The 26,158-nt window shown below is 40.7% G+C and overlaps 1 long non-coding RNA gene across 1 annotated transcript in view; it reads left to right on the top strand.

Annotated features, from left to right (window-relative positions):
* The window catches only part of LOC309367596, an 83,094-nt gene that overhangs the window by 8,890 nt on the left and 48,046 nt on the right, over positions 1–26,158 (top strand). Inside the window, exon 2 of the long non-coding RNA XR_014167247.1 lies at positions 11,079–11,239. This is a non-coding gene — a long non-coding RNA (uncharacterized lncRNA). The remainder of the gene's footprint in view (positions 1–11,078; positions 11,240–26,158) is intronic.

Raw genomic sequence — 26,158 nt, 5'->3', positions numbered from 1 at the left:
AGCCCGTTTCACACCTCCATGTGTAACTCTATGGAGAGTGAAGTTACTTCAGAAACATGGCAACATCATATGATTTTGTTGCAGAAAAAAATGCATGTATGTGGTGAATGCACAGGTCTATTGCACCACAAAATACATGCCAGTATTTTTCCAATGGAATAGTTTACATGGGATACATGGGAATTTTCCTACATTTGTTTATTTGAGTCACTTTTGACTTACTCTTCATTACATTCATTCCCAGAGTGGGTTGAAACATACATGGAACTCATATATGGCATTGGTGTTTGTATATGGCAGTGATGTCAGGCCTGAGATGTCTCCCTTTCTCTGTCCCTCTTCCTCTTTCTGAGCTCTGGCCTTCAAGTAGCTTGGCCCACAAAAGTTTAGTGGACTTGGTCTAGAAGTTGGCCATCACACCGGTAGAGTAATAAGTGCTTTATTTCTATAGATAACCTTCACCCCCATCTATTTTTGGAATGCCAGAGAATCAATATGTTCTACCCAGAACCTTCTTATTTAAACCATCTTTAGGACGCTGGTTGTTCAATATCAATTACAGCTCTTTTGCTTCACCTGGGAAGAATAAGAGATGAAAATAGTGTCTAGTTGAGCAATTACTGGGCTATTTTGAAAAGGTATGTTGAAGGCCCTTTTAATATTTAATGGAAGTCATCACTGGAATGCAGATCGGTTATCAAGATATCAACCATCTAATAAATCAGTTACCCCCCAGCTGGCATCTTTTAGGTGCATTACTCATTTTCAGCAAGTGTAATTGAGGATAAAAAAGCGTAACACCAATGGAGGCCTCTTCTTCATCTTCAGAACTCTTGTTTTAATTCTTGAACCGTCAATGGAAAGAGAATCTTCTACATTTAATTGCACTACATTTAATTGTGGACATCTTAAGAAGAAAAAGCCCTCCAGTTTAGTTGAATTAGGGTCGTGTGTGTATATGTAAATGGAAAAATCCTGTTAAAATAACTCTAACAAATTCATTGATTGTATTCCTAAAAACTTAGATCTACCAAACTGTTTTAATAAATTAATTCAAAACTAATGATGTAGGATCAGTGAAGTTCGGAGGTGTCAGCTGAAAAAAGAAGACGTGCTCTCCAACAGAGCAAAGCCATACGACCCATATCACCTGCTCTAAGTTTCTGGACACCAGCAGTAGCCCATACAGTAGCCTCCATATATTGTTGGACTACAACTCCCATCGTACCTGGCCACGTTGGCTGAGGCCAATGGAAATAATAATTCAGCAATGTCTGAAGAGCACCATGTTAGCTATGCTAAAAAATATTAAAGCTCCCTAAGCAAACATGCCACTATAATTCCTAGTTGAGGCTAATTCATCTTGAAGGTTGGTTTCAAAGTTTGTTGAAATAGTCCCAGCTGCTTCAGTTCTATCTTCTTTTTCAGAAGAGCTTTGACATTTGAGGAAAGCATTGCATTGTCTTCCTTTTTTCGTCTTTTCCTCCCTGGGGTTGCCTGTTGCTCCTGGGAACTCTTTCTTCTGTTTAATGAGATATTTCTTGTCAGTTGCAAGGAGTAACCTTGATGATACCTTGATCTCTGTGTCTGTCTCTATATCCTTTTGTTGCTGCTGCTGTTGAATAGTGAAGATTTCTCCCAGAAATCCTTCCCTGTCATAGAACCTTTCTAGAGTGTCAAGGATTGACTTCCAAACATCTGGTGGTCATTGATATTTTTGTTAGCAAGACATCAATGCTTTTTAACCTGACTATAGAGTATGAACCAGGATGCAATCCCTGGAGCTTTGGAGAGAACCCAACTTCCTCCTAAACAGTTTTCTGAGTAATTACGTTTGAATATTTTTAAACATATGTGAATCTCAAACCAATGTTTGATTGTTTGACAAATAAACATCAAGGATTCCAGGGTACTGACATGGAGCTCATAGCACAGGGAGTGCATGTTTATTGACATTGAAGGCTCCTCACTTCCATTTTGTTCAAAGGTTCTGAAGAAAAGTGAGTGCAAATAATAATAATAATAATAATAATAATAATAATAATCTATGCTCATTTCACTCTGTACATTCCATCCCCAAACCTGTGAGTGAATGCATTAATGCATTAATATAATGAACCTGCAGCGTAATGTCTGAATCAAAAGCAGAGTTATCTTTTGGTATATTGCTCAACTCTTTCGTTTGTAAAGCTATTTATTAAAAAGAAGGCACGCATGAAGCTAGTGTCTCAGATTGGCCATCTCCTTATGTTAACTAGCTTTGGATTCAAGCTACTGTATTCTGGTGAAAAATATGCAAGGTTCCTTATCAAAAGAGACACCCAGTTTTTCTTCAAAGGCCATACTGCAGTTTCAGTATCAAACGTGGGGGTTAGTGCTAATAATTAGAACCAGAATTTCTCACCCATTTTCTTTAGACCTTTCTGCAAACAAGGACTTCCATCATTAATTAAAAAAATATAATCACTGGGCTTTGGCACTCAATTATGTCCAGAAATATCTGAATAATGAAAAATTGTTTGCCAGTTCTAAATATGGCTCTAGTTTTGAGCCCTAAAAATTCAGATGTCACGTTGTAAAATTGTGTTAATGCAAAATCTGAATTTTTCGTGTATTTTTTGTTTTCACATTCTGAATTCGATTTGCATTAATTTTACATTAGTTTAAGATTGATGGGGCACTACCACAGGATATACCTATTTAACTATGAGAAAGAAAATGTAGTCTATTGTTTCATAGGTAAACAGAATTTTAGCAAGTCTGACTTTTCAAACTCTATAGCACTTTGCTAGAATCCCTGTTATAGCCAGCAGTTAAAGTTACAGGTTCTACAATGTTGAAAAGCTGGCTATCCTGGCATAGAACTATACTTTAAACCTTGGGAAGGGAAACTGTGGCTCTCCAAATGTTGCTGGACTACAACTCCCATCATCCATGCATTGGCCATGCTAATTGCGACTGATGGGAGCTGGAGTAAAAAAACAACAACCTAGATTCACAGGTTCCTTACTCCTAACTTAAGCAACAGTTTGAGCCATTTTGAATGATTTATTGTTCTGGGTTAGTACAACATAAATCATTTGGCTGAATCAAAAGCATTATTTCTGGTAGCAGCGCATAGGTTCAGAATAGTACATGATATTTCATCCTGTACCTCATAATTAATTGTACCAGCCACACCTAATGATGCTTACTGGTTTGATTCTTATTGATGTTATCCACCTTGGAGATTTCTAATGAAATGGAAAGGATGGTTTAAACCTCTCAATCAATAAGAAATAAAAAATAAAACACTTCTGTAACTTACTGGTCTTTTCTGTGAATAAAATAAAAACACCTGGATTATTTGGTGTAGAAGAATGTAAAGTAGCATCCACTTAGTGACCTGGCCATGCACATCAGCAGATAGTTTCCTGAACATGGTGAAACTGACTGCATCGAGCATTTCATAGGTGATAGCAGTAATATGTTAAATTGAAATCTGTTACTTTACAGATGTTGTTAGTGTTGTAGAGAAGCTTAAAAGACCCAGTTGAATGTGCAAGGCAGCTTTTAGAATTTAAATTGCAGACATGAGAAATGCAAAGATTGCAGTGTCATTTGTGCAAATGACCATAGAGGGTGACTGGCAATACATGTAGAACAATTGCTGCGAGATGAGCTAAGGGGTGTAAGGGGACACAACAATTACATGGAGCCTAAAAACATCTGGCAACTATGATGTGTACATCTATCAGCACAGCAAATTTGCAATTAATTGTCCTAAAGATGGATGTTTGAGGAGGCGGCAAAAATTGGCCTGATATGCTGTGTCAAACATTTCTGCCAAGCTTCCTTTAATGCTAATAAATCATAAAATGTGGCCTAGACAAGCTTTTTCATATTTAAAATGCCTTCCCTCCCCTTTTCTACTTCTATGGGGTATTCTGATTTAATTTCTGTATGATAATGTTACGGTCTAGAAATTGCCATCCGTGACCCCACATACTTGTGGATCATGTGGTAGACAGCAGTACAGGCTTAACAGGAAAGCTAAGATTTAGAAAGGGTGGATGGAAACATTTTTATTCAATATTCCCTCAGAGGCCCCGGTTTAAGAACGGACTTCCAGAACGGATTAAGTTCGTAAACCGAGGTACCACTGTATCTAGAAAATTTTGAATGGATTTTTTTAAAAGAAAAAACCCAACAGAGACTGGGTGAAATGTGGTTCAATACATATTCCAAAGTGAAAGCTTAGTCTGAAAAGCACAGCTTTTCACCTTTAGGCAAAGTTTATAGCTAAGATGACTACAAAAGCAAATATATTCTGTGAGCCTGTTCATATTGCCCTGACAGATTGTAATTTGTATTTACCAGTTCAGTATATATTAAAATAAAATGCAACCTTCTCCCTTAAAAAAAAAGGTTTTGAACAGAAGAGGTCCTTTAATTAGGTGGAATATTGAAATGATAAAAAAAGTTTTTAAATTCTTCATAGAACAATCTAAAGGATTTTTATCAGAAAGAGATAACCCATGGTCTATGCACATATTTTAAGAAGAAACATTTGGAGGAATATTGCAATAAATGGCAAAGAGTGCTATGCATTTATTCACTTCCATTGGAATAAGCTTTCTCAATTACCAGAATGAATATGTCCCCAGTTTCACTGTATCTTTCTCAGCCGCTAAGTGTATTCCAAAGGTTATTGAATGCATGTAAATGCAAGCTCTGAAACACACAAAAGCTCTAAAGATATTCCCTCTTCATCATTCTAAAGTTCCCCAAAGACTTAGGCATTTTAAGGCAGAGAGACTCAATTTTAGTCAAAAGGATGCAGAGCCAAAGCAAAGACCCCGAGCTAAAGCAGAGAGTGGGAAACCTGGGGTGGGGTGTGGGTGTGGCCAGATGCGCCCCTCTAGGAATTTCTATCCAGTCCTTGGTACTTTTCCCAGGCCACGTCCCACTTCCCTAGTCTCACTTTCTTTCCCCAGACCAGCCCTCCTTAGCACCCTCCTTAAGAACTCTGGCCTGGCTGGCATTATATCCTTGAGTTGTGAATGTGAGTCTTGCTTGCCTTGATGGAGGGTGCTGAACAGTGTGTGTGTGTGTGTGTGTGTGTGTGTAAACCTCTAACTTTTGCATGGGTGGAATGTAAAAAAAATCATATCCGTTGCTCCTCTCTCTCTCACCTCTGGCCCCCACCCTCCACTGGTGGTTGCAGGAAAGTTGTCCTCAAGGGAACGTGGTCTTCAGATTGAAAATGGCTCCCCATATCTGTCTAGAAGTCTTTCTGTTTCACTGTGTTACAATGGCAATCACTCAGTTTAGGGCTCCAGCTTGAGTTTGCGGGAACGAGTGAAGTGGAGGACTTTCGATTTTTTATAATTAATATTAAGAGCTTCCGCCTTACAATAGGCGATAAATGCATTAACTGCATTTGCTAGGTCCGCTGCTGTTCTGGATAAGATGACGGCATCATCTGCATAGAAAAGGGAAGCAACGGGGTGGCCTGCTAAGTGAGGAGGATACTTAGTTGCTAGCTTCAAAGGGGAAATTGCATCATGAAGATAGAGATTAAACAGTAAAGGGGCCAAGAGACAACCTTGTCGGACGCCCTTGGCCGTTGGGAATGGAGTGGTAAGGGAGCCGTTAGCAATCCACAGCAACAAGGATTTTGTAGCTACCGTATCTAGAATGCTGACACGCTCTTCTCAAGATGGTACTATGAAGTTTTCAGGTTGCAAAATGATTGCCTTTAATCTTTAATATGGTTAAACAGCAGGAGGTAAATAGACATTTGAACATAGCTTTGCTTTTTATAAGTGGCATTTAATATGTTCAGAATCTCCTAGACAACGTCTCTTCTGTCCGATGCTTTTGGCTTTTAGGGTTTTAATTTGTACTGTATGCTAGTGGAAATAATGGAAAGTTCAGAAGATTTCCTTAGAGGGAAGCATGTGTCTTGAGCCGGACCATCTGCTTACAAAATGCAAAAATAATTAAAGGACACATTTCACCAGGACCTTCTCTCATGAAGGTCCCATTGAAATGAATGGGAGGTGTGTATGAAGAAGCATCTCTTGTGCAAGTGCTTGCTCAGAAAGTGTTATCACTGGATTGTGGCCAATCACAGATCTTTACGAAAGAGAACTATGACTTAAAAAATGAAAACAAATGTTATTTCCCCCTTCACATTTGCTATACAGCTGCCATAGCTGCACTTGGCAAATTGCTTTAACAATTACTTCCTCTGCTCTGGGAAACCTGGGAACTGTAGTTCTGCGAAGACAACTTGGGGTTGCTGGGAATTCTTAGCATCCTCACTAAACTCCCATTTTCAGAATTGGAGCTCTTATACACATTTGCACTGTACATACAACAGGTGATTTAGAACTTCCCCTGTGCTGCTGGAAAAACAGCCTGGGATAGTATTACAGAGATTTGATCACTTTGTGAAACTAATACTCTGTTCTGAAACATCTGCTTCTAACCATGGCATTTTATATTATTCCATGTTTGCTGTGGCCATACAAAAATGCAGTTCTGCAGGTCAGAGCTGGTGGGTAGGCACAGAGCCGTCCCAGCCATTAGGCAGGGTGAAGCCACTGTCTCAGGCCACTTCATTGGTTATTCTTTGACCCTGACTTGTGGCTTACTCCTTACACTTGCTTCCTGGCTTGTCCTTTGGTTCTGGCTTCTTTGCATGTCCTCACAATGAGTGTGTACTATAGTTCCTGGCTCACCTAAGTCAAAATTAGCACTCATACCTTTAGTATGTACCTTTAGACTCATACCCTTTAAAACATTGCTCTTTTTATTTGAAAAAAAGCAGGATGCATTTCTAGCCTTACTATTCAGCTGTAAGGCTCCCAAGGAGAAAACTTTTGTTAAATTACTGGTTCCTTCTGAACTGAATGCCCATGGGCTCTTGAAAACAGTGTGTATCTATTTTTTTGTTCCTTTGTTTCTTCATTAAAAGAATCAAGGTCTCTTGCCCCTGAAATGAAAAAACAAAAAACCCCACAACACTATCACAGTCTTTCCCTGCACACCAGTTTTGTGCTGATAGAGAACTTTAGCTATCATGCTGTGTCGTTCTGAACTAATCCTCCTTGCTAAGAAAACTTTGATAGATTTCAGCTTCCTTTTATTTCCCACCCAATAGCGATCATTGTGGCGCAAAATAATTTTGGAGGTTCTCGGGTAAGAAAAAAAGTGCTATTAAAGTAAGCTTTATTGATCTCTGTTGCAGGAGGTCTTATCACAGCTGACACCATCTGCGACTGCAAAAATGGCTTTTAACCAACCATAGAATAGTTTGTGCATTTAAGTGAAGATGGGCTTTTTCCTCCTTTTAAAGAATCAGATACAACAAACCTATCCTGGTGTGAAATTATAGATTCAAACGACTTGAAATTTATTTCTTTAAAGTTCATCCATTATTGTATTCATTTTCTCTCTCATCTTATTTTGATTTCTGAGGCTTCTTTAAAAAGAAAAGAAAAAGAGGATGGGAGGAACTTAAAAAGTTAATTCCAGCTTATTGCAAACACATGGGATGCCTTTGTTAGGACGAGGAGGGTGAGCATATGGGAATTCTTCAAGGCTGCACTATACCATATGGCACATTATGTCTTGTGCACTGCATTATACTTCAATATTCTCCACCTAAATGGAGTACTAAATTTGCAATAAGGACGTCTTTGCTCTTTCGGTTCCTCAAGAAGTTGTCTTGCCTTAACTCTGATATGCATTCAGGCTTTGTGAAAGGGACTGCTGTGGAACACTGCCATGCTCTAGGCACTATGCAGAGCATAGGTGATGTGGCACACTTCCATTTTGGAAGTGACTTCTGTCGGACAAGGTTCACAAATCTTTTGGGCCCTGTGCGCACATAGGAAAACCAGAGAAACTGTTGCAGGCACTACACACCCCTCACAATGAAGCACACACTGCAGCCTGTTCCACGGGCTACAGCTAAATACTGCTTTCACTTTGAAGTTCATCTGGAGGGTGTGGTGGGGAGAGGACACTGGGGGTGGCAGGGAGGCCTCTCTATTCTCATGTGTGCCTGTTGATGCCATGTCACTTCTGCCTGCTGTAGGCCACTGGCCTGTGAAATGCAGTTTAGAATATTACTGATTCACTCAACTGCATTGCCATGACAAGTCATGTAACTTTTTTCCATTTTCCATGAACCAGAAGGCCGCAGATGTTGTCCGGCAAAACAAATCTCTAGGCAAGCTTAATGAGACAAATGACAAGTCGTTATTGAGGACACTAAAGTTCCCCAATAAAGGTTGGATTTCTGCTCAAAATCTATTAGGGCACTTTATGTCCTTCTCTTTCATAGCCTTCGAAACCTTCCATAAAAAATGTGTTTACTGCTGTCTCAGATGATGAAGTCAGATTTAAAGGTGTTAAAAAAAAAAAAAGTTTTCCAGAGCATTTTTCCTCTGTGTTTTTGTTTCAGATTTTACTGCTTTGAATGCAAACACAGATGAAACTAAGTATGAGTCGTAACCAGAAGGCTTGTCTTAAAAGATGATGCAGTTATACCTTCCCTTAATGAAATAAGATGTTACTTTCTCAAAGATAGATGGCTTACATTAGAACCATAAAATCAATAGGAAGGTCATGAATCCCAGTTCTCTGAATCAAGGTAACTTTCTTTATGTTGAAACATCCCAAACATTGTAAAAAGAGCCCCGTGGGGGTCAGTCCAAAAGCCTACATAATACAGCATTTGATGCCCGCAGTAGCCAACAAACAGGACAAAAAGCCTTCTCCCACTGTTTGTTTATTTATTTAATAAACTTATGCCTACTTTTTCAGAAATATTCTTTACAAAGCAGCTTACACTGTGTTTAATTTTTTAAATAAGCATTATGATACATAAAAGACAGATGGAGAGGAAACTTTTATTCCATAAATTAATCAAATGAATAAAACAGCAAAGCAACATTAAAACCCAGAGCCACACAAAATCAGTTTCTCCAGATACCCAGTTACTCCAGTTACCCACTAAAAGCCACTGAGAAGAGCTGGGTCTTCCATGCCCTCTTAAACATTGCAAGAGATGAGGCCTGTCACCGTCTGAAAGGGACAGAGTTCCACAAGAGAGGTGCCACAGCGGAGAAGACTTTAATACAGGTGGTCAGCAATCTTAACAGGTGGACACCTAAGCCAAACGTCTGATGTTGATTTCGTGGAATGGGCAGGTTGACATGACAGCACACCTTCAAGTACCTTGGGCCTTCAAGTAGCTTCTTCAAGTAGCTTGGGCCAAAACCATCTAGGGCAAGGTGGTAGACTATCATAAAGAACTATAATTTCCAGAGTTCTCTGGGAAGAGAAATTCATCCACTCTAGGAACTGTAGTTCTGTGAGGGAATTGGGGTTCTTCTGAGAACTCCCAGCATCCTTAATAAACTACAGTTCCCAGGATTCTTTGGAGGAAGCCGCAACTATTTAAAGTGATATGATGCTGCTTTTGATGTCTAGTGCAGATGGTGTCCATGTCTCAGCATCTAGCACCTTGCAGTTAGACAAATATCAATATTGTAAAGACGTTTGTGATCATTTGCTAGACCAAAATCCAATAACCCAACTGAATCACACAGTTGTCTTTGACATAGTAAAGTCTTCAACACCTTGCCCAGTTTTCAAGCATAAAGCTACTTGTGTGAAATTCAAACTGAAAATTCACTCCAACACAGAAAACAGCTTTCACACAAGCACTTCCACCTCTCATCAGCAAATACCTGTAGAGGTATGAAATTTGCCCTGTGGAAGACAATGAAAGGACCTGATTGACTTTGCTGGTGCTGGTAACTTAATCAGTGAATTGAGGCAACATATTTCAGAGATAGGGCGGTGCTTGCTTCCGTGCAAGAGACAAATAGCATGGACAATATAGGTATATTTTGCTCACTCAAAAGAGGCCAGCTGAAGAAGAGATCAATATGTATTTGTAGAAGATGCTTGCCAATACAGCACTAGTTCTTCAAGGGATCCCAAGCAACCAGATGCTGGGTGCTCTCAGAGTTGCTAATGTCAGTTTCAAATAAGCAGCCCCACCTCAGACACCCCCCCCTATGTTAAGGAAGAAGGAAAAGCATGTTGCTAAGCAACCACAGCACCCTGTTCTACTTACTCAGCACCTTGGCGAAATGGATGAGCTTAATATGGTACACATTTTATGAAAATGCTATAGGTGGGAATAGAAATTCCCTTGGGACAGTGATTAATCTGGTGTGTCCGTGTGTCTAGAGCTTCCCTCCCTGTCCTGATAAGGCCATGGAAATTGAAGTGCAATATACACCGCCTAGCTGATTTTCAGTCATTTTGAATTTCAAGTCCTGAACCTCTTGGTTTACCTCATTATTAACTATTATTATTATTTTTTAAAGACTCATCATGCTGGTATTTCCCATGTAAAATTGGTTGCTTAGTTGGGCACACAGCTATGGGAGCAAAATTTCCAATTTCTAATTGCACTGTGCGCTCCAATTATGCTTATAATAGTGCATATATATATATATATTCATTTGAATGTGAAGTTTTCCCTTTGTGATGAAAACAGAAGCCTTTGGAAAACTAATGTGTTTATTTATGTAGATGCCAGGATGCATTTATGGAAAGTGCTTTAACTCCAGCGATGCCAAGGCACTCTGCCCGAATGAGCCTATAGCAGTCTGTGTTCTGAAGCTGCCATCTCCCAAACAAAATATGTCTCCTAAGAACAGTGAAAATGAAATAATGTTTCACTAACCCCATGTGGAAGAGGGTGGGCAATAGCTCAAAAGAAAGATATTTTGGAATTTTATACAGTTCAAATAGTAAATGAACCTGACACTTCCCCAGAATTCCGCAGATAATGGCTCTTTAAGTACCTTCCTTATGAGGTCCTAGAGCAGCTCTTTCTCTTAATGTAATTTTCTTAAAAGCCATATTTCGAGCAGGAAAAATTATACTATTATTTCATTGTTATGACCATCAGCTTCAGGATAAGCTTTGCTGCCTCCCATAAAACTGCCTAGAATAAAGTATATTAACTCCTGGGGAAAGTGTAAATTTTCTTATAATTACAGATTGATTCTGGTGTTCTCACCTGCTCTAAGGCACTGGGAGTCAGCAGGGGAAAAGAAGAGGACGACGCGGCCAGCGGTGACTTTGCAACAGCGGAAAAGCAGGCAGCCACAACTCTCTTGGCGTTGTCGCCTTTCTCCACAAGCAAGCTGTTGAACTGAAGGTACAAAGAGATTGCTCACCCCCAGTTTCTTGAGGCTCACAAAAGATGATGCATCCTATGATCTTGCCCCCAGTGTAACCCTGGAGGAGGCTAAGTACAGTGCTAAGCAGCAGCATAGCTCCTGGTAGTAGTAAGAGTTATGCAATTCCACATTCATAGTGGGACTGGTGCCAGAGTTCGTGTTGCTGGGCATCTGCTGTGGTCTGTACTCCTCATTTCCAGGGCCTCCTCTGCCCCTCATCCTCCTTGCTATTGCTTCTTGTTTACCTGCCCTCTACGAAAAGGCAGTAAGGAGAAGGAGTACGTGGTACCTCGGGTTAAGTACTTAATTCGTTCTGGAGGTCCCTTCTTAACCTGAAACAGTTCTTAACCTGAAGCACCACTTTAGCTAATGGGGCCTCCTGCTGCCACCGGAGCACGATTTCTGTTCTCATCCTGAAGCAAAGTTCTTAACCAGAGGTACTAATTCTGGGTTAGCGGAGTCTGTAACCTGAAGTGTATGTAACCCGAGGTACCACTGTAGTAGGTTTTGCATGCCTTGTCCTCTAGCTCCATGTGCTGGTGCTGAATGGACCCAGAATGGGAGGCAAGCAAAGAGGGCATGGCAATAGTAGGAAGGAAAAGGGGCAAACTCAGGGAGCTGGCTCTTAAGAGTATTTTGCTCAAGAATGCGCAAAAAACTGGAACCAGCAATATGCTCTAGCATGCATTCCCCAAATTCACACACTATGCAGTCATTATGTACCATGACGGGGAAGGTAGCCCATCTAGGAGAAGGAAACTCTGATCCTAAACTTCTGCTGCCTTGTGGCTGTACTCATTCATGATAATTTGTACTTAGGCTGCATCCAGACAGCACTTTATTCTGTTTTCCTGCTCTCTCTTTACCTGAGCATGTCTGTGTTTTATGTGAAAGTCTTACACCTTGTAAAAGCCACTTCCGGAAATCTAGTGGAATCTAGTGAAAGGCTAGCATTCATTTCTGTTTTAATTATTTCCAGAAAAAAGTCCATTTGCAAACCCATTAACTTGGGAAATTGTAGAAATTTTGCATTGCTGAAACTTGGGACACTATTCTGGCATACAGTTATTTCCCACCATTTAAAATTTAGCATGACACGTTGGTATAAGGATCAAAAAATGTTGCATAATGCAATGCTTGCAACCAACTCGGATTGCATGACAGAGCCAGTTGCAACCTGATTCAGAAATGTGGCAAACTGAATTTAATATTTGGAAAATGAGAAATGGAAAGAAACCAAAAGGGGCAGATCCATCCATCCCTGATGTGATCATCCTGACAACCTGTGAAAGGACCCACGACCACCCTGTAATTTGGCAGCAGCTCCACCTGGAGGTGCCAATCCATACACAATCCACACTCCCACAAGCCGCCACGTGAACGCCTAAGAGCATCGGAACCTCAGCATTTAATTCATAACCTACCTCATCAATTTAAATACCGACCTTCCCTGCAGACTTTGCTACTGTGCAGCAACTTCCTGTGCAGAAAATGAGTTTTTGCTGTTCTGAACAAGATTAGCGAATCTTAAATCAGATATGCTTGGCCTATAATGGACTTGGAAAGCTTATAAATACATTTTCATTGCAAACATTGCTGGCTGACAAATGTCAGTTTTGCAGCAGGTTTGTAGGGAAATGAAGAATGTATCATACAAGGAGGGCTCTGCTGCCAGTATGATCAACTCTTAAAAGCAAGCCGAGACCACCTTATCTGAGCCCTTTTATTTATTTTCTGACTGGGCTCTCCCAATCTGTGATTTTCTTCTGGAATTCTTGGTTTGTACGTTATGAGCTGTAGCAAAGGTTGTGTTTTCCTGAGTATGTTGCAGGTTGATTGGACTGCAGAAAGTGCTACAGATAGAGGGTGCTCTTTTCCTAAATCAAGTTGCATCCAGCAAATGTATACCTCTGACTGTCAAGGAAGTGAGAGAAGCCCAAAGCCAGTGTATTCTTGGGAAATATTGTCAACAAAAAATGTTGCCTTTCTTCTGTGTAGGAAGGCAACATAGTAAATTACCTAAGACTTAACCTCAGTTAAAGTAAAGCTGCTGGCTTGGCATGTGTTCAGGAGTTTACTACGTAAGCTGCATGTTTCATTGCAATCCTGCAAATATCTCAAAAGAAAGGCTTCTATACCGAGTGTTGTAATAAAAGGGCTCTAGTGCCTAATCTTCCTGCCAACCTAGCAGTTTGAAAGCACGTCAAAGTGCAAGTACATAAATACGTACTGCTCCAACAGGAAGGTAAATGGCGTTTCCGTGCGCTGCTCTGGTTCGCCAGAAGCGGCTTAGTCATGCTGGCCACATGACCCGGAAGCTGTACGCTGGCTCCCTCGGCCAGTAAAGCGAGAAGAGTGCCGCAACCCCAGAGTCGGTCACGACTGGACCTAATGGTCAGGGGTCCCCTTTAGCTTTACTAGTGCCTAATCTAAAGCATCTTAGTGGCCAGTTCAGTTGAATGAATGAATGTATAGAATTTGAAAATGTCAGCAACACCACTGCCCCAACTAGTATGTCTTTTGAACCTGGTCAGCAAGCATATTTCTAAAGAGGGGCACAAAGACTTCACTTACTCCCATGTGAGCTAAGGGCACTTTCAGAGGGTCACTATTTTCCGGTGTGATTCAGTCACCTGAAAACATTATTTCATTACTAGGTTGAACAATTAGAGACATTTAATTAACTTTTTTTTGCAAAGCAGTTTGCCTTAATATGCTTTTTTGGTATGTTACTTTAGCCAATACATGAATTTTTGCACACATTACTCGGCTGGGGAACTGCATTGCAAAATTCAGAGAAGTGTGAATTTCAAAGGATGGCTGTGTTTCAGTCTGCCTTTTGTTTGGAAAAGTGTGTTTCTCCCCTATCCCCTGTCCCCTCCTCAGAACAAATAATAGTTCTTCTCATGTGCAAAGTCAGGCTGTAGTAATCTGTCAGCCTTATGACAAAAGAACCTGAAAGGAACTGATGGAATATCTAATTTTAAAGTTGATAAATGTACGAGTTGATCAGGAAGCTACCTGGATATTTGAGGAGAACTGATAAGATGCATAGGAGTCTTCTGATTACACACAGATTTCATTTAAAACCTTGTTTGTTGCTGGGGCTGTTTACAAAACACAGCGGGATGCCAAGGAACAGCTTTCCAGTCTGAACAAATAGATCAAACAAGCCTAATAGTAAACAACATGTTGCGCGTGCGTGAGTGCGTACACACACACACACACACACACACACACTACTGACAATCTCAGAAGGATTACAGCAGGAAGTTTACATCACTAACCTTTTCAAACATTTATCTTGACAGTACACCTTTTGTCAAATTTTAGAGGGGGTGAGTGGCCCTACTTTGTAGAAAGCCATTGCAGCATACTGATAAAAAATGTTATTATTGGAGGATAATGACCATTGTTGGCGCCTCTTTATAACAGCGGTATAATGTTAACAACATAGAGGATTGCTTCAGGATAAATGAGCTTGGGTAAGGTCTGTTCAAATGTTTGCTTTCCTCCTACCTAGCTGCTGGCATTTCCAACAATCCGTCCTGGGTTTCCTTTTTACTTTCTACAAAGTTCTTGTATTCATATGCAAAGTCCTGAAAAAACTGGGCCTAGGATATAAGGACTGCCGGAGGCCTTATATCTCAGCCCAGTTCCTGAGAACATCCAGAGGAGCACTGTTCGGTATCCTCCTGTGTTGCAGAGGTCCAGCTGGCCTGAACTAGAAGACAGGTATTTAGTGGTGCTGCTCCCATTCTGGGGAACTCTCTTCCTGCAGAGATTCAACAGGCATCTTCACCTTTGACTCTCAGGTATCTCTGGAAGACCTTTTCCATTTGGTGGTTTGCATTTTCTTAATGTGAGTTAGTCATTTCTCTGATTATTCAATGATGTGAGCAGAAGTGACTCAGTTGGTGGAGCAGAGCTAAAGCAATGGCCTTCCTGCAATGGTATTGCTATTGCTTCCAGAAAGGGGAGATGCAGCAATGAGGTTAAAGCTGTGTATGGTTGCAGCAGTGGGAGCACCACATTGGCTCTGCTATTGTGTCCAAGAGGCCCTGAAGTCCTTGCTGCCTCTGCCTTCTACCTGATGTCTCCAGAAGACTATTGCTGAAGCTCCACTAGGTTTGGTGAGTGACCCTCCACCATCTCTCAGGGAGCTTCCAGGCTGTTCCTTTTTTCAGGTGGGATTCAATCACATGCTGGTAAATTCAGGTTGTAAAACTCAAACTGAATTGGTGCTGCTATGCAACAAACCCACTACCCCCACCTTGCAAGCAGACATTTTGCGATCAGAAAAGTGATGGGGAAATGCATTGGAAAGTGCAAGATAACAATCACTTAGCACAACATTGTCTAACCTCCCCACAAACTTTGTGGAAACAAATCATAATGAATGCTCAAGAAACAGCTCATCTGGAAGCAATCTTGTTCTGGAATCTGGAGGATTCTCCCATGTGCTATAGGATATACTGGGATGGTTTCTAAACCTCGGACTGAAAGATTTCTGAATCAAGCAGTAAAATATATTATTGAATAAGAGGCATTTCCATTAAGAACTCTTTAGGAAACTAAAACTTAGTAGAAAAGATAAATTATTCAGTAGATTTTAAATATTGCTTGGAATTGTTTTGAGGTTTTGTTTTGTTTTTTTAAAAAAACAAGTATTGGCTTCACAGCAATGCATATGCCAACTGTGTACCCATGCAGACATGAGTTAGCATTTAGAGCCACACACCATCTCACAGTGGAAAGAAATGGAAAATTAAACCTCTAATTATTTCACTGGAAATTATAGGATTATATGCAACCACCCATAGCAGATAGCGGATAAAATGCCCAGCTTTGTTTAGTGTGCTTATAAAAGTGTGCCAGAAGAGTGAAAACTCAGGAGTTACTTTAATTGTGCATGTGTGTTTTTAAATAAACAAGACAATTACAGGAAACCATTTCCCCCCTGAGTTAAATTGTCAGGTACACTTTGCGCCCACAGTTCCACAAACACCTGAAAGTTCCACTGAGCACAACAGTATTTACTTCTGAGTAGGACTAGAATTGCACTGTTAAAAGACAGATAGCAACAGGTGCTCAAGGGAAATGACGTTCTTAAAATGATGACTAACAGTCTATGTCCTTTTAAATGTGTTTGTGAAAGGGGGGTTATTAGTTTGCTTTGTTCTTTTTCTTGTTTATATTATGTATCTTGTGGTTTTATTCTGTATTTTTGTGCTGTGAACTGCCCTGAGATCTTTGGCTGAAGGGCAGTATACAAATTAAATTAATAACAATGATATCCAATGTACAGTGGATTTAGAAACCAGAAATAGGTCGCTCTCCTTTAGTCAGGATATTTGAGCCATCTTGGTCCAGCTGATAAGCAAATGGGACTGTATAGAACAGGAATAGTGAACTGGGGTTAGTATGTATGCATGTATGACTATGTATGTATAAATGTTTATTTTCCTCAATTTTTTTATATAAATGAACCCACAAAATATCTTACAAAGCTACAGGTGTGCTTTTTGTAACAATCAGCTCAGGGCTTTGTATCGTTATATTTCTAAAGACAGGACCGTTTAAACTTGTAATGCCCAAGATTGCTGGGATTGTTCTCCTCTTAAGATCTTGGGCCTCCAGAAGGGAGGAAGTGAGCTGTAGAAAGGTGAAGAAGCAGATTCCTTAGTATGGGGATGAAGTTGAAGGAACAGACAGGAACCAAAAAGAAGGGGTGGAACAGGGAGAGAATGAGGAGTAGCAGAGCATAATTAGGGCCCGAGCGGCAGGTCCATCTTAGCTGGTCACAGGCTGTGCCTTTAACTTAATGTATACAAAGATTAACAAGCTTTTCTCCACTGTGAAAAGCACAGGTACAAGCTGTCTGTTTCTCTGATCAGTTGGCAAGCCTAGTTGGTTGGCTGTTGTGTGGCCCGATGTTTGGGATGTCCCATGGCATCTGCAACCCTTGTTCTGCTCTGACATCATTGCCGGTATGTGTGGGTACCCTGTGTTGTTGCAAGGACGCTGTTACCACGATGGCAGACACTGCTGGCAGACAGCAAGTTGGCTATCCCTGGAATTTCCATAGAGTACAATTAGGCTCAGTTCCCTGAAGATCAGGACCTAATAATGTGAGCTACTGAATCATCTGGGTCAGGTTTTAAGTCCAATTATACAAACATAACTGAAGAGTGAATTGCAAAGGAGTGTAGTTCATCAAGCACTCTTCATTCCAGAGCCTTAAGAGATGTCAGCAGTGAATTATTCTTCTGTTGAAATAAACAGAATAAGATAAACCCAATTGACCTTTAATACTTTTGCTGCTCACAGCTTCCCCAGTGGAAATCATCCCCAAGTGAAGCTGGACTAGATCAAGCAAATGACCTAAGCTTACCATTAGGCAGAGTGAGGAAACAAACAGAGAAAAAACAGGTACTGGGGTGCCCCCTAAATTGTCCCACCGTTACCATAATTCGGAGCTGGTATCCCAGAAGTGATAACAGCATTTGCCTACTGCTCTTCTGGGCTGCCCTGCCCCGACTCCCAGCATATGATGCACAGCACTGTTGCGAAAGGCCTTAATGAGGCAAGCAGGCAGAGAAGCAGCCACTCTGTGTATGCTTGCTTGAGTCCCACTGCCATTGCAGGAGGAAGCAGAAGGCAGAGAGGTGCCAAGGGAGTGAGAAGTGGTGAGGCCTCTTGAATGGAGTGGAAGATAGTGAGGAGGGTGGGTGCAGAAAAGGTGTGGTGTACCATAAAAACAAAATGTACATTAGTTCCTCTTCCTGTTTTTGCCTCTGGCCCTACCCACTCCTGGCTCTTAGAAGGTTGCCCAGAAGGGAATGTGGCTCTGAGGCTGAAAAGTGTAACCCATGCCTCCTTTACTCACTGCTCTAACATCCTCCAATCACTTCCTCCCAAAGCAACTTTTCAAGCACAAAAAGAGTCCACTCTTACTGTGTTGTGTAACTTTTTTGAGTGTGTTTGGGTTCAGTCCTCCCCTTCTTTAATGTAATCCTTGAATATCAGGGATGGCTGCTATATGGGTGACCTAAGCCAGTTAGGGATGGTAGGATTTATAGCTCAACAACATTTGCAGGGCCGCAAGTTAGCCACATCTGCCTTACATGAACTGGACAGGACCGACAGTAGATATGCGTCCATTCTACTCTAGTTAGGTTGATGCCTGGTTGATTTATGCAGAGAGCCCTTCTTCTCAAAATACTATTCACCAGGCACCTTTTGTTACTCACTAAAAGATAAAACCTCTTCCATTGTAGTGAAAGTTTGCTTTAATGTTTTATTCCTAGACTCTTCTTTTTCTACAATGACTGTGAATGCTAAAAATACCCCGTCTAGACATTTATAGTATCCCTTGCAAGCACCATAAACCCTGGTGTGAAGAGCTGGAAAAATAAGTTTTGTCTCATTGAATTCCCCCTGGCCCTCCCTAATGCATTCCAATGTGCTGTCCAACTTTTGCATGTATTATGTTTTCAAAGTTGTGCAAATGCCTTAGAAACTGTTTTAATAATAAACTGATAACAAAGGCTGCATGCACACCAGACAATTAAAGCATCTCCGCAAAAGAATCCTGGGAATTATAGTTTACTCCTCACAGAGCTACAGTTCCCAGCACCTTTGACAAACTACGGTTCTTATGATTCTTTGGGAGGGGTGTGTGTGATTTAATTGTACGGTGTGTGTAGAGTCGAAATCTCTGAATTACTTTGTTTATGTAAGGATATAGAGGTAGGGAGCAACTTGATCTAACAGAAAGTATTGCTTTGTTGTTAAATGAATGACACCTGCTTAGATTTTAGAAGTGTGCCCTCCCTTTTTTATATATAAAAAACACGCACATTAAAACAGATGTGGGGGAAGAAAGATTAAAACTAACTTCAGGAACAGCTATTTTTGTTTACTATACCAGATGCGGATCTTCTGTTGTTTATAATCCGGCACCTCTGAGAGAACTCATTGATTGTAATAAACCTGCTGTAGAGAAAGTGGTTACTAGGCTAAAACAAAATACAGTGGCTGTTGCCCAATGAATCTACTACTTAGTGAATCACTGGTGTCATATTTTGCTCCAGTCCTTCAGAAGCTTTTGTTGTGATAGGTCCTTATAGCCCATGCCAAGCCCACCTTAATAAAGCAGCAATATAGATCTGAGGCTAACATTAAAGCAACAGTCTCGTTTAAGTGCAGCCTCTAACTCATCGTTTAAGCACAGCATCTGCCAAGGCAAATTCCTTCCAAAATATAACAGGGTTTGCCTGCTTTGTAAAGATAGAGAGGGATGTGTATAGGCAAGCTGGAGTCTTGTGTGGCAAGGGTACTTGCAAAAGAGCCTCTTTAGTTTCCCAGGGCATGTATGAAAGGAGGTGATCATCAAACCTTTATTGGCATCACTTACAAACATTCAGAATAAATAGGCCAATGCGATCTCGTCACCATTTCAACAGTACAGTCATTTGCCAAAGGGAAGAAGAGGCGAGCAATCTATTTCACCTCTGTGGGACACCAGCAAGGGCAGGGGTCCTCTAGTGTACTTTGGTGGCAGAAAATCAAATAGAGGAACTTGGCTACTGTCTTGGTGAGCTCCTGGTCTCTCCCCTGTAATAAAAAGCATATAACCTCTGTCTCTGGTTTCCATGTCTAAGAATTGTTGGCGGAGACCATCATATATTTTACAATTAAGGGCCATGTGAGTTTCCACTAGGTGGGCATCACATGGGCAGATCCTATCTATGAAAGGAGGTTTTTCTTCAAGCAAGCAGGACCTAGTATGTGTAAAGAGCTTTGAGAATTCAGGTTAGCACTTGGAATTCTGTCCAGAAAGCAACAGGTAACCTCTACAACTCTTCAAGGACATATGTAATGTATTTTTTGAACAGTCTTCCAAGGCAGTCCTATGTAGAGGCTATTAGAATAATCTAATCTAGAAGTTACCAAGGCATGAATCGAAGAGACAAAGTCTCAATTGCCAGTTGCCCAGCTGGATTACTTAGCCCAGTGCATTTGCTGACCTGCCTGTATGTCTATGGAAGCTGGACCCTCAGGGAAACTGCACTATACATTCTTTCCCTTCTTTCCCTTCTGTCCCTTCTTTCCCTCCCTTAACTGGCAATTCACAAACAGTGCTTAAGCCTGAGTTGTTACTTCCAACATTTTTATAATGTTTGTTATAATAGGATGTGTGCATTCCGTTCTCTCTGGGTAGGCTGAAGTCGCAATTTAACAGACCTTTCCATGACCTGTCCTGCTTCTCAGATTAAAAAAAAAAAACACCCCCGCAACAACTTGCAACCACGGAGAGTTAGAAATTTTGGTTAAATAGTGGAAACTTTAAGGGGAAATTCTCACATGCTCCATTCTCGGTGTGCAGAAGTACTCTGCATGAGTCTTTCTGGTTTCTAACCTATATGGGGTTAGAAGACCTGTAAAAGATCTGATTCTGACAAGAGCTTAGGTCTGACAACAGCTAGATCACCCTTGAACCTGCAAGTAAGTGGTAAAATCCACTGGAATCTCAGTCTATATGTCTGCAATATCAAGTTGCTTGTGGGCCTTCACTTTTATGAAGTTTGAGAATCTCTAATCAAGTTTAATCTGTTCTTAGTCTGTCAACATAACTCTCATTTACCGTACTTGCAAGGATGCAACTTCTGTTTGATCATATATGCATAGAGCTGTAGGGTTTTCTCTGTGTGTATATTTTAAATGCTTGGTTGTATAGCTCACGACAGCACCAGCTTATAAAATGTGCAGATTGTAGACCAAGAAGAAGAAATTTCCATTAACTGCTTATGCATGTGGAATCAAAGCAAGCGAACATATTCCTTTCTCCTGAACAGGGGCAGGCTGCAATAATTTGCAGGAAATTAAAGCCATTTTTCCTTGCTTTTGTATGCTTCATATAATGGTGTGCCAAGTTTCAGCCTGAAACAGATTTTAATGGCTACATTGCAAAACTTTGAACAAGGTTATAATGAAGACGCAGGCAAACACTGAACCATCTCTGTGTAGCCCACTTAGATAAGACATATGAATCTTTTTGTTTGGCATACAAGGATAGAACAGCTCAATCATCCATGTTGCCTAGCACATGCCTGGCTACACTAGCCTTGCACAGAGCGAAGTAAGAAAGAGGCCACATTCTACAGCCATATCCCCCTCCTAATGTAGGACATCACAGAGAGGAGAGAGAATTTGACATCCATTATGCAAGCTAGCCTCTTGAAACAGCCTTTCTTGCTTGAATCAGGTTAAATGTCAATGTAAAACCTACATTGGTCTGAATGAGAAATGCCTCTTTTCTCTGCTTTCTATTCTGCATGGGCCATGATCAGGCATTCATATAGTGCAGGAGAGGCTCAAAATCAATTTCAGCCTCACGGGTGGAAAATGCTTTCTGACTCCCCTATCCTGCCTTGCAATGATCATTACAGGAAAAATAGGCATGGAGGATTCAGTTCAAGGCCTCTTCCTTTTTCTAGATCACTCTTGCCTGCCACACCCTCTGTGGTAGTGCATATGTTTTTTACAGGGGCAGATATATCATTTCACACATTACAAATTGGGGAGATCAAGGACAGGGATTTGCAAACCTGTCGATTTCAGTTGTCTCAATTTTCTAATTCCAAGTTCAGTTTTCTACATTTCTGCAGCATTTTCTTTTAAAAATAGTGTGAATTTCTCCCAATAAACACATATTTTGCATTCAGAAAGGATGGGCAAAAATTGGGCAAAAAATCACACTTGGTCCCCGAAGGTGGCCAGCATATCCCCACAGCACTGCACTTACAGTGGTAGTTTTGTGGGTACAGAGAAGAGCTAGAGTGGCTGGAGACTAGAAAGGATCCACCACAATGGGCAGCTTAAGGAATGGAGTTCTTAACATTCACAAAGTGGGCAAATCTAGTGAGGAGAAAATTACTCAGCCTGCTTAGCAACAGTTGATGTGAGCCCACACTGCTAAAGCTGAAGAGCAGCAAACCTAACTTTAAGCCCCTGCCCCTCCAAATGTTGCTGAACCATAACTATCATCATTCCTGACCTTGTCTATCCTGGCTGAGACTGATAGGAGTTGGAGTCTAACACTAACTGGTGGCCCACTGACTTCCTACTTCTGTTACAACACAATTATATGATCCTCCTTTGCACTGGGGCACTGTATACATTCACCCCAGATATCACCTCTCAATTATTTATGAATCATTTCCCCCTTCTTCATGTAGCACTGAAGTTAAAAATACGATCCCCCCTGCCATCTGTTAAGAAGATTTTCTTTATAAAGGGAATATACTAAAATGATACCACCGATCATGAATTTATCTTCATGAGATAGGGATGGCTTCATCTTTCATAAGTGTCATTGTGAAGCAAAGTTGAATAATGAAGCCACCTTTATCAAGAATAGATGGATTCAATTTCCTCTGTACCAGAATGTCATACTTGAAGCACATCTACTTCTTAAAACTCGCCTGTGGGTTTTTGCCCTCTCTTGCTCTGATGCAGTTTCTCCACTTTTCCCTCCACCATCCCTGCTTATTTTATTTTTGGTTCCCGCCACATAAAGCAAGTCTCAAAGGTTAGTTGTTCTCTCTCTTTCTCCATGTTCATTCTTACATTTGTACATCACCTTTTGTTTGAGGAGCTCAAGGTGGTGTGTATTTCATTCTCATTTGGTCTTCATTTCATCCTCACAACAACCCTGTGGGGTAGGTTAAACTGTGCAATAGTGTGTGGCCCAAGGTCACCCAATGAACCTCATGGCTCCGTTGAGATTTGAATTCTGGTTTCACAGATCCCAGTCCAACACTCTCACCACTACACCATCTTGGACCAAAGGGAGAATAATGTCACATGGCTTTTCCATGCAAACTGAAATAGAGTTTGAAATGGCAATTGGGAGTGGCAATTATACATCTGTGAATATGTTTATAACAATATTCTAGCATGTGTGCATGCTATAAAATGTTCAAATGAGCTAAGGCAAAAAACATTCTTAGCAATAGTCCAGGTGGGGATTGGGTTCAAAAGAGTGCACAGGAGAAACCCCACTTGATAGTTTGTTTTCAACCATTTCCTCTGATCTCCCAAGGGCTGCCACTATATGGAGAATCTCTGTGCCTTCTGGCTGCGGCCAGAAATGTGGGCTGGAGGCATTGAGAGTGGGGACTGCCATGCGACATTGGTCCTTTACATGGGTTTTGGCAGCATTCCAGGAAATGTATCGTGTGTGGTCTGGTTTTGTGTTATTCATTTCCATGTTCAGGTATAGTCAGTGCTTTTTCTCTCTAGAAAAATAGGTGCCAGTACTCACCATGAAGTTGTTGTAAGTGCCACACTTTTTAACAACAAAAAGAGGTGTTGGTACTGCATACCCTTTAGTACCCCTGGAAAAAAGCACTGGGTGGAATCCAAAACTTAAGGTTTAGGCATCTGTAAGATGGTGCAGGTGGATGAAAAGAACAAACAGACCATTTTTTAATGAAACAAATTGGGTAGAATAAAAGTATGGAATTAGGATTGGGAGAGTATATCATGGGGAGGCTATGGAAAGACTTTGCTCAAACTGCTCCAGATTCTAGTGCTCTGGACAACAGGACTTTGAGGATACGGTTGCAGGAAATGAATACTTAGGAAAGTACTGTAGCAATTGTTCCTGTTTCTCAACTCTTCTGTTTATTTTGAAGTACCTCAGATCTGAAAATGGAAATGCAGAAATAGTGATGAGAGTTGAATCCTTTGTAATATATTTCTTTCTGCACCAATAGATGGAGCTCTTCCTTTTCATCTATGTTTCATTCCACCAAGTACAGCCATCTTTCTCTGGCTATGTCCCCCACAAGATATAACCTTCATCTAAACACCAGTCAATAGGCATAATTATATGAAAGTTACAGAGGCAGTCTTTGCCACACCACCTCTGTACATATCCATGTAGCAATGCCACTTAGCTTATTACACATGTGCGGTAGCCTGCTGAAAATATGGGGGTGTCTTCTTGCAACCTGTCTCTCAATCCAAGAGAGACTTAATATAATACCTTGCTGAATTCTCTGCAATATTCATGCCTTTTGCCCATCTACACAACAGTTGTTCAGTCACAGCATATGGAGGTGGATCAATCACATTCTGCACTTTCAGCATTCACTTTAAGAGAAGGAAACACACAGAGACTCAATTTTCAACCCAATTATGTACAAGGAAGGAAATTCTGTGGGAATGACCTTCCAGGTTTAAAACTCCTTAGAGAAACAAGGAAACATTTTCACATTATATTTACCTAATTGAGGAGATTCAGGCTATTAGATGAGATATAAAATAAATTAAATTCCATGGCAGGTGAACACCCTAAGGGTACTTTGGTGCATTACACTATATTAATATTCTTCAAGACCGCTGCGTAAGCTTAGGAGAGCTAACTTCAAAATGAGCTGTATAGGCCACCTGCAGCAATTCCCCCTCTTCTCTCGCTTCCCTAGTCAAGCTACAACGCTAGATAATTTTGCTCCAATTATTGATTAAATAATTGGCTTGGAATATGTCGGGTTTTAAAGAAATCTCATTCTCAGAACACAAAAGGAAGCTATGCAAGCATATGATAGAATGTCCTAACCTTGCAATTCTAGTTCCCATTAATGCACATATTGAAAAAGGTAAATACATTTTTACATATCCCTCTAAAGGCGGAGAAAGAGCAAAATATATTATATTGGGAAAGGGATATTAATTCGCAGGTCTTCTTAGAACCTGGTCAGAAGAAAGATAAAAGGTTTTAATGAGCAGCAAGGTTTTTTCCCTGGATGTGTGTGCGCATCCATATGCATTTGCTGATAGGACTATAAAACCGAGGGATTTCGTAATGCTCTTCCAAAAGGATGACTGGTGAAATGGAGCGCTTACTGAGACGATAAGGGACTAGTAGTTGGTGTTCCTTATTACTGCAGTTTGGGTTAGTGGGGAACTTTTAATTAGGCTCTAGAATTTTAAAACTTGCAAGGTTATCAAGAAGAAATAATCCCAGTCACTAGACAGCGTCTTTAGTGGGGAATAGAAGGCACATTTCTACTTGGAAGAAAGCAAAGCATTTCTTTACAATCCAGTTCTTCTTTCATGCCAAAGCTTGGCAAAGAGATCAAGTGGAATTATTCTCAGATGTCAGAATTTTGGCTGTTTTCAAAAGATCTTAATGATATTTTGGGAGCAGGTCAGTAAGTCCCCCCCTACATGCCTATTTCTTTCCATCCCCCCATTCCTTGATATTTCCAGTTTCCACAGTTTAATCATTATGACTTAAAAGCCTGTGCCTCCTTTCCAATTATAGCATAATATAGGTATAATCTTTGCATAGTTTCAATAGATGCCCTACTTTCTGACTGTTTCTTTATAGTTACAGAGGCAGGCTGTGATTTCACCGTTGTTTAAGAGTTCATCTGCTTTATGCTCCAATCAATATATTTCCCTTTCTTCTCTGCTATATGATGAAATCAAGTTTCAAAAGAAGCAATGAGAAATGGGCTTGGCAAGTGCCACTGAGGTTATGGATTTCATCTTAATTCTTATTGCAAGTGCCTCTTCCGTGGTAGGGCTTATGTTGTTCGTGCCAATTTACATTTAATGCTACAATGGAATGCAATAGTTTTACATCGTCTTTTAAATTGCTGAAAATTTCAATATGAGACTGCTAAGAAATATGTCTTTCCTGGGCTGCCACATCCTATGCTAGTTTTATTTTTTCACATTGCATTTTTACAGGTAAAACACATTACAAGCATACTTTAAAACAGGGGCGGGCAGACTTTGGACTTGACGGCTCTATTTCATTTTTTGGGCAGAACCCCAGGACCTGTCAGCTAGAGCCAGGTGCAAAAGTCATGAGGTTA

This window comes from Podarcis melisellensis (assembly GCF_964234715.1).
Source record: "Podarcis melisellensis genome assembly, chromosome: 3".
NCBI classification, from domain to species: Eukaryota; Metazoa; Chordata; class Lepidosauria; order Squamata; family Lacertidae; genus Podarcis; species Podarcis melisellensis.
The sequence above is the reverse complement of the archived record's forward strand: the minus strand, read 5'-3'. Positions and strand labels throughout refer to the sequence as shown.